Here is a 15,089-nt window from a genome sequence, read left to right on the forward strand (position 1 = left end):
TCCTATTTGCAAGGTGCCCAGTAACCATGCCTATCTTGGACTGTGGCTTCTTTCATTGTCATCCCTTGCCGCTTCTTCCTCCTATGTGAGTTGCCTTTTCAAACACAGAGTTGTTGACTCATTTGGCACAAATTATCCAGCCATGGTAGCTGTTCTACCTGATTCTCCAATTTTTTAAAAATTTATTCACTTCCCTTAGAGATGGATCCCAAGGCAGATCCCCTTTTTAAGATTGACTCCCTTCAACATGCCTTCTTTATTTTCTCATGACCTCATTCTCTAGAACCATTATTTAGCATGTTGAATATACCACATAACCCCCTGATTTTGAATTTGCATCCACCATGTCAATCACTGCCAATATTAATTTCTTTTGCAAAAATGAACATTTGGAAGTGTCCTCAATAGTCTTGTTAGTCTTAACTCTCTCATCTTTTCGTATGACACCAATGCCACTATAGGGTGCATCCAAATGCACCCTGTTCATTGAATTCAGGCTCAAAACCTTTGGCAACTCATTGCCATCATAATCTTAGACAATTGTATTTGTCACGCCCATCCAATGAATATTTCCTGTTAGAGATTTGAGTCTCTCCTTCTTTATTTCATTGGCATATATCTTTCTTGTATTTTTCATTAGAGCAACATTGTATGTTGTTTTGCCTCTAGGTGCAGCTACAATATCCATCACTTGTTCTTTTTCTTGGGGAGCTAATGAAATTACTGGCAAAAATGAGCTGGCACTTTGAAGCATGTAATGACTAGCCATATAATCTGGGGTAGCACCTACAGGCACTTGTGAATCATATAGAATCAATCCAACCTTGGACCATTTACCCAAAATATCAAGGTTTACACCTCAATTAACTAGAACTCTGCCTAGATCCCTCTGATGAGTCTTTAAAGTGTTGGTCCGGAGGCATGTAGGTAGAGGCAATTCATTTTCTTCAATAAGCTCGACTACTTTAGCAACAAGAAACATTTCAAGGAAGGTTTGGATCAAGTAATCATTGTAGCCATAATATAGAGACAAATCTGCAACAAGCCACTCAGTATACTCCTTCCATGTAGACTCCTTTTTCCTTAAAGCTTTAGAATAGGAAAGGACTCTCACAACTTCTTTTATTCTCCTCTTGAACTTTGGGAGGTCAAGCGGGTGCTTTCCCTCTTCTTGAAGCTCTTCAACAATGGGCAGTGTGAAATCATTAGACTCTTGCTTACAAGAGATTCTTGATCAAATGAACTAGCATTGTTATTTTCTTTGGAAGAATTTTCCACAAGCTTAGTTGGTCGACTATAAGTCCCCTAAACATGTTTGCTCCCATCCCCTTGTATATTGAATGAATGCAAATGAGTAGAAATCATTTTTAACTGTCCAATACATATACCCATGTTTTCTTCATCATCATTATTAAAAATACCCTAGCTTTTGTTGTTGGTGGAATGCTAAAGCTGGATTCATGACATATTGTTCATCATGTATGTAGCACCATATGCTCAAATGGTATCAAATGATGATACATGTCCATCCATGTTATCCTCTTCATCCATTTGAAATAAAATATGAAGTATATAGTATGCATTATAGTGATTAACACCATATATTCCCTCCTCCAAAACAATTTTAAAATCCCTCAAGTTTTATCAGTCTTGGTGGATCCAATCGGGCGGGTTTGGCTAAAATTTTTTTGTTTCCAAACACCTAAAGTGTCAAAGTGATCCATTCACCCTCTCATACTGATTAGAATCAAGTTTGATCACTGAACCATAAATTAAAAATCATTGTACCATTAATCTGCAAACTGTCAATTTAATGCCATAGGGTCCTTTTTCCAAGCTCTAAAATCAAACAATTGATTCTTTGATTTGCATACTCCTATCCTGTGGAATCTCATCTCATGAAGAATTCTTAGTCAAAAGATATTAACTTCCAAATTTGCCCTCTCTAAATTGCCTGCAAGAAAACATGTCAGAAAACAATAAAATTGCATTCGGATTTGACTTTGAAACAAAGGAAAACTGACAGTTGGGAGAACAAAAACTGGGGTGTTGGTTCACTATCACTAGGAGAGAATAAATCTATGATTTGGGATCACGATGAATAAAAGGACACAAATGGCAAGCGGTAAAAGTGGGCTACTCAAATTTTGTAGATTGAAACAATGGCATAAAAACATCTTTTGCAAATGGAATTGACCTGGGAAAGTGTGCAGACAGATTTGTCAAGACTTGAAAATTGGCATATTTAAAGTATTTTCAAAGTAGAACATAGTCGTACAATTCATTTGATCTCACCTATTACAACTTTTGAGATATGACATCATGAACAGGGGTTCTGACAAATTTTCACTTCTTGACACTAGTAAAAAGTCAAAAATTGCATTTGAAAACTAATCAAACGGATTCATCATAAGCCCAAAATTGAAACATAGTAAGTTTATGAACCCTAAAATGAAATGCAAAAGAAATTTCATCATTTTGGTCAACTGGGTCAAAATTATAATAGGTCAAACAGGGCCTTCTATAATTCAGAACAAAGTTCGTTAACATGACATCAATAAATGACCAACATTGAGGGATTCAAAACCTAGTCAAACGGATTCAAAACAGCTCAAAGTATAAAAAATAGGCTCTTTGATATGGACACTAAACACTCCCGAAGCAGTGAGTCATGAAACATTACTGGGTGTGAGATATTGAATTGCAAACATGCCCTTCTATCGCTGTTTGACACGTGAAAATGCAGAATTGACAATTGCTCAAAATGGGACTTCATGAAATGGTTTAGAATGGAAATTTAACTTCATGGAACAAGTAGGCACATTGAGAGAAGGTGTTAGAAACATTAAACATCTCTTAGGCCTCCCAAGTATAGTTGGGTACATATGCATTTAAAAACATTTATAGGGCTTAATTTTCTCAATGGTACTCAAAATTAGAGCTTCAATTTTGAGTCCCAACATAGCCAATTGGGTGAGCCATGTTAAATCTTGGTGTCTTGTGTTCTTTTCTATGTGATCTATTATTTTTTAATATTTTTTATATTTGCATGTAATTTTTTTTTCTATCTGTTATTAAATCCTAACAGTTGCATGGTTGAAGCCTATGCAATATGAGATAAATGTAGATGAGATTACTAAAGTTGTGATAGCTTTTTTGACTGAAGATATTGAAAAGAATGTCAAGCCATTTGGAACATATGAGACAACAAAAATAAAAATGATGATGCAAACAAAAGTGCCTAAAATGGGTCAAAAGAGAAAGAAAATGAGTGTCAATCTTGAGGGAAAACTAGGTGAAGGACCCTTGCAAATTACTAAAGGCAAAGAGGAAGACAAAGAATAAGAATCAAAGGGTAAAGAACTAGTGGTTAAGGAGCCTAAGGAAAAAAAATTAGAAGAAGATATTAATAGTGGATCCTAAGGTCAAGAGGGATTTGAAGAAGAGCGTTACACCTCCTACCTCTATACCTCAAAGAAGAGTAACACAACAAGGATCCAAAGAAACATTATTTATAGCCACTAAACCAAAGAAAGGCATAACAAAAATAACCAAGAAAATTAAGGAAAAAGTCAGACCAAAGAGGAAGCAAGCAACAAAAGGGATCAAGCAGGGTCAAAAAAAGAAGCCAAGGAGAATGTTAGTTGCCATGCCTGATGATGAAGAGGATAAAGGAGAGAATACTGAGTCTAACGATTTGAGAAAACTTCAAATTTTTCCTAGATGACCTCCTATATTGATCAGGTATATGAGAATATTAGAAACTTAGCAAGAGTTTGAGAGTTTAAGCACATTAATTATGATTCTTTAGATAAAGAAAATAAAGAGAATATTGAGTGAGTAATGATAGATATGATGAAAAAATTCAAGTATATGCCTATAGAGTTAGGCAAGGGAATTCTAGAAGATTTATAAAATAAATTGGATGCAAAATGGAAATGGGCATTGTCAATAGAAAGAAAAATTTGAGAGACTACTCTATCTCAAAACATGCCAGACTTAGGGAAGACTCATGTATCTATTTTCCTAAGAGATTTCACAAATAAATTTGTGCCCAAGACAAGGGCCTATAAGATTTTGAGAAATAAAGTAGAAGAGGTTGAGAACTTTAATATGGAAAAAGGAGTCTAGGTTGATAGTTCCTAAAGAAAAAAAAGAGAAAGAGGAAGAAGATACAAAAATTAAGTTAGAAAATCAACAAGATTATGATGAACCTAATAAAGAAGTGGATTAGAAGAAAGGAAGAGGAGAGTGAACAACAATATGTTGTCACAATTGAAGACATTCCTAATGATGAAACATCAGAAAAATCTAAATGTCTTGACTGACGAAGAACTTAAAAATGTAGCATTCATAAATGCAACCTCAGGCACTCCTCCACAATGTACCAATCTAGTGTTAATACAAGTTTAGGATTATCCAAGTATTGACAGTGCACCAACTATGACCACTACAACTGATAGTTTTCAAATAAGTTCAGTCACAGTTGAGAAGAAGGATGAGCAAGATGTAAGTGTTAGGGAATAGGGAAAAGCCATAATTGTGATACAATATCCATCACTTGTAGAAAATCTTGTCATTAATAAGGAAGAAGGAGAAAAGGAAGTGCAAGCAGATCAATCTACACAAGATGCCTAAAGATCTCACATTGAGGGAACAAAGGAGGTCAAGAAAAAGGAGACTATGGAGTCTTAGAAGCTAAAGGAGAAAGAGGTAATACAAGAATTAATACAAATGCATAATATTGTGCTTGTATCTACCAATACATAAATTGCTATACGTATGCAATAGGTCATATCTACTCTGAAGGAGAGTTTATAGGGGTTGAGTATTAAAGAAACACCTTTACAAATATCACTATCGAGTGTTAGTACTCCAAGTTCAAAGAAGATGAAGAAAAAGGCAAAGTCACCTGGGAAGCTAGTGACATTGGATGAGGTCATTTTTATTACAAAGTATGACCCCAATGCAATAAATTTAGAGAAAATGCAAATTTTTCAGGAACTCTTTTAGAGGAAGACAAGACAAGAGGAACTCATAAGAGAGAAGCAATAGAAATAGGTATTACATTAAATAAGAGACATTTTTGTAGATGCATTTGACATTCATACTATAAATAAGAAGACACTAGTAATAGATCAATTAATCTATATTGTTGAGAATGTCAACAATTATGATATTGAATGAAACAAAAAGTTAATGAAATGGTCTAAGAAAATATTTTTGAACACAAAGTTTTGGAGAAAGTTTCATTAGAAATTGCAATAAAATAGGTTGAACTTTCAACTCTAGTAAATAATTTAGATGGAGTTTTGCAGAATGCTTGTTCTTTGTATAAGAGGCTATGTTATATTGAGTTCTTCATTAGGGAAAATCAACAATATATTGATAAACTTCAAGAGATTTTGAAGTCATTTGGACATTATTTGAGTGTGGATGCAAGTTCAAACTTTATTCATTTCAATAGATTAAATTTTTCTCAAGGAAGGCTAGTCGAGATGATTGCTAAGGATTGCAAGATCAAAACCAAATTAATCATTATTTAATCCATTTTTCTACCTCATTTGGAGGTGATTTAGAAAGAAATCTTAGCTACAAAATATTTAGTTCAAAGACATTTTCATCTCTCTACAACAAATAGTTTAGTGGATCTAGTTACTTAGCTAGAGATAAAGATCCAAGTTTTAGAATCTGTCAAGTCCAACTCAGATCATGCATTGGATGTGATTTTCCATTTTTTTTTTGGATAAGTATAACTTAACCCCAAAAAACCCTAATCCATGAGTGACAAAAACAAGGGGAAAATAAATAGAATTCATGTCGAATACAAAAGGGGGAAAATAGAGAAAAGATATACAAAGGGAAAATAATATTCATGTCATATTTTCAATGTGGAAATTAGAAGTTGTTGATTTTAGATTGGTATTGACAAGTGAGTTTCTATACACTTAATTCATTTACTTAGTTCATGTCAAACATGTAACATATGCCAAGCACAACATGTAAGTTAGAGCATGCTGAGTAAATAGTAAGTGCTGAGTCACTCATGTTTTGAGTCATTCAAGTGCTGAGAAGATAGTATGTGTTGAGTGATTCAGGTGCCAAGAAAGTAGTGCATGTCAAGTGACAACATTAAAGTCACAATTAGTGTCAAGCACCAAGGACTTTAGATGCTAAGTAACATAGTTTTTACATAGTTATTTGTATTGGCACAAACTACTATGTAAACCATTTTTGAACTGACTTAAGGATTGATTTTTGATCTTTTGTTGATAAGGGAAAATATTTAATGTGAAACCCTACATGCATTCAATCAGAAATAGGGCAGGTTTAAGCAACAATATAGGTGAATCATAACCATTGATTCATACCTAATCCTAAGTCACCTAGGTCTTCTTAACGAGGAAAAAACCTAAATGTTATAATGAAGGATAGAGTGAGAGAAAAGAAGAGAAGGAGAGTTTGCATGTGCAAATATCACATTCATGGTGATCAAGGTATTATGATTTGAGTTACATTGTAGAATTAGTTAAAGGATAATAGAGGAAGGAAATAGTGGACAATAGAGAGATATATAATCAGAAAGGATCAAGTACACATTAGTATAGAGGTGATTTGACATCAAGCAACAAAGTGCTAATCGCAGGATCATTGCTGAGACATTCTAACAGGTGAATAAGTTAAGTCTCTTAATAGAGTAGTCCTAACAAGCTATATTGAAATCCTCTAACAAGGTGCTTACTTAATTATGAGTTGAAGTCCTTTAATCATGCACACTTCTAATAGGTGTTAAAATCCTTTAATAGGGTAAGGCCTAATAGTCTTTGTAAGCTTTTAACAATGCAACCCTTTCATAGGGTAGATCATGTTCCATGATCAAACATTGTAATCTACATTAGATACACTTTATTACTATAGTAGTGAAGATTTGTGGGTATCATCCCCACCCCAATTTTATGTTCTCATTGGAGGGTTTATGGGTAATCATAACTTGTGTAATACATGTGTGAATGCTTACTTGTTTACATACTTTAGATGTATATGCTTTATATAGTATTTTAGTTTACTTGTTCAATTGTGAGACGGATGTATGGAAAATGTTTTATGGGTAAAATTTTGAAGCACTGATTCACCTCTCCTACCCTAGAGTTTACCTTTGCTATTGTATTTCCAACAATCGGTATCAAAGCCTTGTACTTTGAAAGTAAAGCTTTGCAACTTTGAGGAAAGATCTTGGAAATGGAAGTCTACAAGTTGGGAAAGATTATTGAGAACTAGGAGATTGAAATACAACTCATTCTACATCAATTGAATGAAGCTAGAGAAGATCTAAAGAAATCATTGAGAAGAAGGAAGGAAATTTCTATTGAGGAGAATGACGCACAATACCAAGAGATGGAAACTACTAAACTATTTGCAAATGGAAACTCCAATAAATTTGATGCAACGGTTGTAGATCAAATGGAAATGAAGAGAACTCTAGCTGAAGAGATCAGAAATTGTAAGATAGAGCAAGAATTACAAGCCATATTACTATATGAGGTGACTGAATAGAAAAATAAAGCTATGGAAGATAAATTCATGATTGAAGATGAAAAAAGAGTTTTGACCAATAGACTAGAAGAGAAATCATCATAAATAAGTAGGATTGCTCACATGCAATTGGAAACAATGAATCAAGTCATGATTGTTAATCATGAAATAAATAGTAAAGACATTGAGACCACAATAGAAGTTTTAGAATGAACAATTGATAAATGACCTGAAAAGGGAAAATGAGTTTGTTGAAAGTTTCAATAAACCTAGTGAAGCCATCACCAATGATACATCTGGACTAGGATACACTAGTACTGAAGAAGGAGAATCATCCAAAAGTGTTGAACAAGGAAGTAACAAAGGTAAGAAATCCAAACCTACTTGTCATAATTGTGGTAAGAAAGGACATATTGCTAATGTTTGGAGCAAGACTATAAATCAAAATGTTAAGCAAAAGAAGATGGGTCAATGCCATAAGTGAAACAAATGAGGTCATTAGGCACATGAATGCAGAACCAAGACTAGGCACACTCAAATATTTGAAGGATATGATCATAACTATCAGAAGTATGGACATAGAGCTTTTAAATGTAGATCCAAATCCAAGTGGTCATCAAGTAAGTAGAAAAGGTAAAGAACAATGGTAAATTTTATAATTGGGATTATAATACAAGGTATAGTTGTTACTACTATCAAGAGTATGGACATATTCTCAAGAATTGTATTAGTGCACATTTCAGAAGCGATTACAAAAGGTGGTTGAGTTAAACTACATGTTTTAGCTATTTGAAGACTGGTCACATAAGAAGATATTGTCCAACAAGGTCAAAGGCACCAAGTTGTGATTTCAACAAAGGAAAAGGAAAGGTAGATATTGAAAATGCCTGAGACGAGATGAAAAAGACATGGAAGAGAAAGGAAGATTGCAACACATCAAATGTAGATAAGATCACTTCACCCAATGGGTCATGTGATCACACCTCATCAAATTAAACAATCAAGAGGTATGTGGGACTGATATTTAAAAAATATACCATACATCAATTCGAAGGATTTAGTTTGAAAATATTATATATACATAAATAAAGATACAAAGTGTTGTAATTTTTTCATGTTACTGTCAATTGTGAAAAGTTCCATATAGTTTCAAGTGAAATGTTAGTGAATGCTGAGCTAATTTTTTTTTATAGTTAAGACTGATCTCATAGTGGTTGCTGAGCATATTGAAAAAACACATGGATGCCCAATGAGCCATAAATTCAATTGAAGTCAAGCTTATAGTTGTGTAAGCAATTAGCATTAAATGTAATATTTTAAAGGGCTATTTAATTGATTTCTATTTCTTTGACATCATTCAAATTTGAAGAAGAACATGAAGAGATAAAGGTGGTCTAGAGAATTTGGTCTGAGTGTTTACAAGAGATTTAAAAGGTTGTTTGGCATTATTTGAATAGGATTCACAATATATTTATCGTGTCTCAAGCTATGCAGTTTTAAATTTCATAAACCCTAGTTTCATGTAATGGCATCTAGTTCTTCAATAGCCAAAGGTGTAGAAGGAAAAGAGGTTTTAAATGTTCAATTGAATGAAATCAAATAGCCTATTTTTAGGGTTATCCCAGATATATCTTACAAATAGGATCCCTCTGGTGCATTATCCATGATACCATGACAAGTTTTGATGATTTAGGATGTCAAAAATTGTTACACATGCAAAATTGGAAGCATAGGTGATATGGAAATCAAGGAAACATATGAAAAATTATTTGAGAATGGAGCATTCAAGGAAGAGTTTAAAATTGTTGAGAAGAAAGGGTTAACTCATGCCCTAGGTTTCCCCAACATATTCAAGACAAAGTGGATTAAAATTGTTTTGAGTAGAATTCATGATAACTCTGTATGGTTAGAAAATGGGCCAGTAAAAATCACAAAGAATATTTTTCATAAAGTGATAGGGTATCCAACCCTAGATTGGCCAAAGACCATGAGAGGTGTGTTAGAATATGAAAAGATTAATAACCCAAAAATCTAGTGCAAAGAGTAAATATCTAAACTATGAATGCAAATGATACAAAATCAAAATAGCATCATAGAGTTAGTCTCCAAGAGAGTAATGCAAATGTTGGAAGAAAAATAGCATTACGAGGATGCAAAAACAAGAGATGCAGATACAAGCCAGGTAGCATGCTTATATAGGATAGGAAGAGGGAGGAGGTGGCAACACCAACCAATGAGGAACAACCATCTATCGGACTAAAGATAGAAAAGTATCTTCCCAAGATAGCTAATGGATGCTCACATGTAGGAAGGTGACACCTCACAACCATTCACCTAATAAGACATGCTTTATTAACCTAAGCAAGATTATTAAAAGTGTAGGAAAAACCTAGCAAAATAGGAAAAATTAAAAACTACACTAACAAGGTGAAGCAAAGGAAATAATTGAAAAGAAAATAGGGGTTGTGTGGAATAAAAGAGGAATGACAATTGATACTATCATAGATCACCTAATAGCTTTTGTAGTAAGGGTCATAGTGCACAAGTTTTATCAATCTAGTAGATTAAATAATATACCCTACATTGTAGTTTATATGGGGTACAAAATTGTGAAGAAGGATCATACTTATGATCTTGTTGAGTTGCAATTGCAATAATTGATTGAGAATTTGGGAGCTATAAGGAAGACCAAAAGTGCACAGTGTCAATTCAAATTTATTCTTGTATGTATTCTCTTTTATGTGCAAAATAAATTTCGTACATTTGGTAAGGTTGCATGGAAGATGAATAGATCTATTGTAGTTCAGATAAGTGAATTTATTGAGCAACTAGGTGATAACTTTGAATCTATCATGACAAGTTATTTTGAAGATTTCAAACAAACAATGAATAAAATATTAAGGTTACTAGTCTCACTAGTGGAGAAACATTTTAATGATATTTTCTTCCTAGTTGATACTGATTTCAGATACATACAAGGAACAATTCCTAGGTGAGATGGCTAAGGCCATTAGGATATGAAACAAATGTTGATGAGGCCTTTGTGGAAATCACAAAATTACTTGCAGAAGAAGTGGATAAGGGAGCCAAAGCATTTGGTAATTATTACTTGGACAAATCAAAGATCACTATGGAATTGAAGATTGCTTTAGTGATCAAGAAGAAGAACAAATTGGTAAAGAAATTGAAAGAAAGATTTGGTGAAGGAGTTGAGGAAGAAGAAGAGGAAGATGATGAAGAAGAAGAGGAAATATAAGCTCAAGCACTATTGGCATTAACACAAGGTCAGGGAGAAGAATAGAAAGAAGAATAGAAACTACTAAAGGTGCTGAGGAAGAAGAAGCCAATGAAGCACATACAACTACTAAGAAAAAGAGGAAAGAAAAGACTCAAGTAGTGAACAAACCAGAAAAGGTTGCTAAACCTAATCAGCCCAAACCTATAGTACATCCTAAAAGGGCTAGCACTAGAGTCACCGCACAAAAGGCTAAAGAAGTAGCCAAGCCTAAGGATAAGAAAGATGAAACATAGAAGAGACCAAGGAGGAAGTATATTGCTCAATCTAAATTTGATGAAGAGAATACTGCATCAGATGACAACAACCAATTTCAAGTGGTGAGTCATAGTCCCTCTTTATATTTAGACAATTTATGTGAGAACATTAGGATCAATGTTGATTTATCAAGATTCTCTCACATTGAGTTTGAAAATCTTGGAAGATTGAGAAGAATCAATTAGAATAGGCAGTATATGCCATGATGGTTATATTTTAAAAAGTTGCTCTAGAACTTGCCAACTTCATACCTAAAGTTTATATGATAGAGTTGAGAAAAAATGGCATTATTGTTTAGACACTAAAAAAAAAATTAGGGAGATAGCCCTTGATCAATTTATGCCAAAACCTAGTAAGGTTGAAATTTCTAAAGCCATTAAGAAGTATGTTGTAAGATTTGTGCCAAAATATAGCGCATTTAGCATATTACAAAACAACATAGAGGATGTTGTACAGAAGTTTGAAAAAATGTGGAAGTTAACATATTGACTATCAACATTTAAAGAAGTTGACCGGACACCTATTGAGGTAGGAGAGGATGAAGAAGATGATACTAAAAAAGGCATAGTTGAGGGAGGCACATATATGAATATTGACAACTAGGCACCAATTGAGGAAGAACAATAGACATAACAGAGTGTACAAGATACACAAATGCTAAGTGCCAACCCTCCATAGGAGACAAGTGTAAATACTAAAATTATCAAAGTAAAGGATATTTTTGAGATTATTGTTCAGAACATCAATCCCCTTACAAAGGATGATTTGAAAAGGATACTTGTTCAATCCACTCTATAGGCCAAACTATGTGACAACTCGGTATTGGTGAGTGTAGATGAAATCTAGAAGATAGAAACAATAACTACAGGGGAGAAAGTGAAAACACAAGAAACCTCTACAACAACTCCTCAAGTCACAAGTGTACAACCTTCATAACCTATAGTGGTATATTAAAGGAAGGAGACAACAAGTTTCACTATCAGTACACTTATGCAAGACACTTCAATCTCAATGAATGTACCAAAAACTGAAAAAGAAAAGGATGAGATAGTTGAAGAAGACAAGATATAAACACCAAAGAATGAAGGCACTCTCAAGGCCAAAAAGGTTAGGTAGATGCACCTGTACCTTCAACACAAGATCAAGGTGTAAGTAGAACTACAGAGGAAGAAAAGAACAAGACTAAAGAGTCAAGTTTGACACCCAAGCCAAAGGAACTACTAGCTATTCAAGCACCAATGATATTACCAAAATCTAGTACTCCTTCCAATCAAGCTCTTCAGAGGCCAAGCACAGATGCTACACATTTGAAATTATCAAGGCCAAGTCCTAGCTCATCTAAGGTAGAAGAGGTAACTATTTATGGAGATGTTAGCCTAGATGAAGAGATTGTATTGCCTAAATTTGATTATGCAGCAATCACAATTGAGTAGATGGGTATATTACAAGAGGCCCTAACAAAGAAGAAACATCAAGAATTTCCCAAAAGGGAGCATAGGTAGAAGAAAAATTTGATTGACATCAAAGAGATTTTCCTAGATGCATTTTGTTTCTCAACTCTAGATGAAAACAAACCCATCATTGAATAATTAACCAATATAGTGGAAAGGGTTAGTGATATAGACTTGGATACAAATGTAAAATTACTAGAATGGTTTGAAAGGAAGTTTCAAAACAAGGTAAATGAGAAGATATCAAGTGTTATTGCACTAACATGGGTTGAACTGGCAACCAAGATAGAGAGTGTGAAGAAAGTACTAGAGAATATTTTCTCTTTGTACACCAAACTGTGTAATCCTACACTCTTGACACAAGAAGTAAGGAATCATATCCTAAGTTTGGAGAACCATATGCAGTCATTTGGTGCTACTTTTCCCAAGTCTCCAACTCAAAGTGAGAAATATTTTAGATACCTCTTGCAATCCTAAAGTTAGTTAGCATCATTACAAGCAGATGAAGCCAACATAAGGGCTAAAGTGATCAGCATCCAGTCAACATTAACTCCTCATATGGAGATATTACTCAAGGAACTAGGCTATGCAAAAAACTTGTGAAGAAAGACCCTAATATTTCTACATTCGACGACTTAGTACACCTTGTTGCCAAGCTGGCCATCCAAATCAAGTCTTTGTAGGTGGCTTGTGATAATTGGGATGCAACTCTTAAGATTATACTTGAGGTCCATAAACCTTTTTTGGACAAATACACTATTAATGTATAACCCATTGACATCAATGTCAAAAAGGGGGAGTAAGAGTAATAGGGGAGCAAGCAGAGCAAAGAGATATCTATACTAAAGGGGGAGTAAGAACAAGGGGGAGTAAGAGAACAACAAAATTCAAACATTAGTTTAGAAAGGAATAGAGAAAGAGTATTAGTTGATGAAAATATACTTAACATGATAAAGATTTTGATATGGACTACTAAACTGAATTGAACATTCAACTCAGGGGGAGTTATGAAATATTGAGGTATAAGTACTGTGTTGTAAAATTTTGATATTTTGAAATTTTGTAAAGAAGCTGAATAAATATCTATGTTATGCTCATAAGGATAAGATCATTAATGCATGACCAAGTGTTTTTGACACTCATGTCAAAAGGGGGATTGTTAATCTCATATTGGTTTTGACAAGTGAGTGTCTATACACTTAAGTCATTTACTTAGTTTGTGCTGAACAAGTCACATATGCCAAGCACAACATGTAAGATCATGCTGAGTAAACAATGAGTGTCGAGTCATTCAAATGTCAATTAAATAGTATGTGTCAAGTGATTCAAGTTTCAAGAAAGCAGTACATGCTGAGTCACTTAGATGTTGAATGAAAACATTGAAGTCATAGTTAGTGTCAAGCACTAGGGACTTCAGATGTTGAGTAACACAGTTTTGACATAGTTGTTTGTATTAGCTACAAAATACTATGTAAACCATTTTTGACCTGACTTAAGGATTGATTTACAATATTTTATTGATAAGGATGAATCTTTAGTGAAAATCCCAATGTATTACATGCATCTGATTAGACAAAGGGAAGGCTTAAGTGGGAATATGGTTGAATCACAACCATTGATTCATACCTAATCCTAAGTTACCTAGGTCTTCATAAGGTAGACAAACCCTAAATGTTCTAAGGAATGATAGAGTGAGAGAAAAGAAGAGGAGAGTTTACATGCACAAATAGGACATTCACGGTGACTAGGGTATTATGATTTGAGTTACATTATAGAATCAATTAAAGGAGAATAGAAGAAGGAAATAGTGGATAAAAGAGAGATATCTAATCAGAAAGGATCAAGTACACATCAGTATAGAGGTAATATAACATCCAGTAACAGAGTGCTAATCACAGGATCATTATTGAGACATTCTAATAGGTGAATCAGTTAAATCTCTTAATAAAGTAGTCCAAACAGGCTGTATTAAAATCCTCTAACAAGGTGCTTAATTAATTATGAGTTGAAGTCCTTTAATTAGGCACACTTTTAATAGGGTATCGAAATATTTAATAGGGTAAGACCTAACAGTCTTTGTAAGCTTTTAATAGGGCTGACCTTTCATAGGGTAGATCATGTTTCATGATCAAACATTGTAATCTTCATTGGATACACTTTATTACTTTAGTAGTGAAGATTTGTGGGTGTCCTCTCCACCCCAGTTTTACCTTCTCATTGCAAGGCTTATGAGTAATCATCTCTTTTGTCATACATGTGTGAATGCTTACTTGTTTACATACTTTAGATGCATATACTTTATGTGGTATTTCAATTTACTTGTTAAATTATGAGATGGATGTATGGTGAATGTTTTATGGGTAAAAGTTTGAATCATTGATTCCCCCTCATCAGAGTTTACCTTTCCTATTGTATTTCCAACATAAGTATGTAGGAAACAGGAAACATAACCTAATCAAAGGTATGAAAATGAAATGTTTACTCATTTTTGGAGATATGTATATATTTTTTATAGAGAACAAGTTACGGTCTAAGGGGGAGTTCTATATTTT

The 15,089-nt window shown here is 33.8% G+C and overlaps 1 pseudogene; it reads right to left on the reverse strand.

The window, feature by feature from the left end:
- Positions 1 to 256: 256 nt before the first annotated feature.
- Positions 257 to 15,089, reverse strand: part of LOC149535284 (25S rRNA (cytosine-C(5))-methyltransferase NOP2A-like) — a 72,990-nt pseudogene continuing 58,157 nt past the window's right edge.

The sequence above is a fragment of the Cupressus sempervirens genome, chromosome 10, assembly GCF_028749045.1.
Source record: "Cupressus sempervirens isolate cs-2001-9-10 chromosome 10, ASM2874904v1, whole genome shotgun sequence".
Taxonomy (NCBI): domain Eukaryota; kingdom Viridiplantae; phylum Streptophyta; class Pinopsida; order Cupressales; family Cupressaceae; genus Cupressus; species Cupressus sempervirens.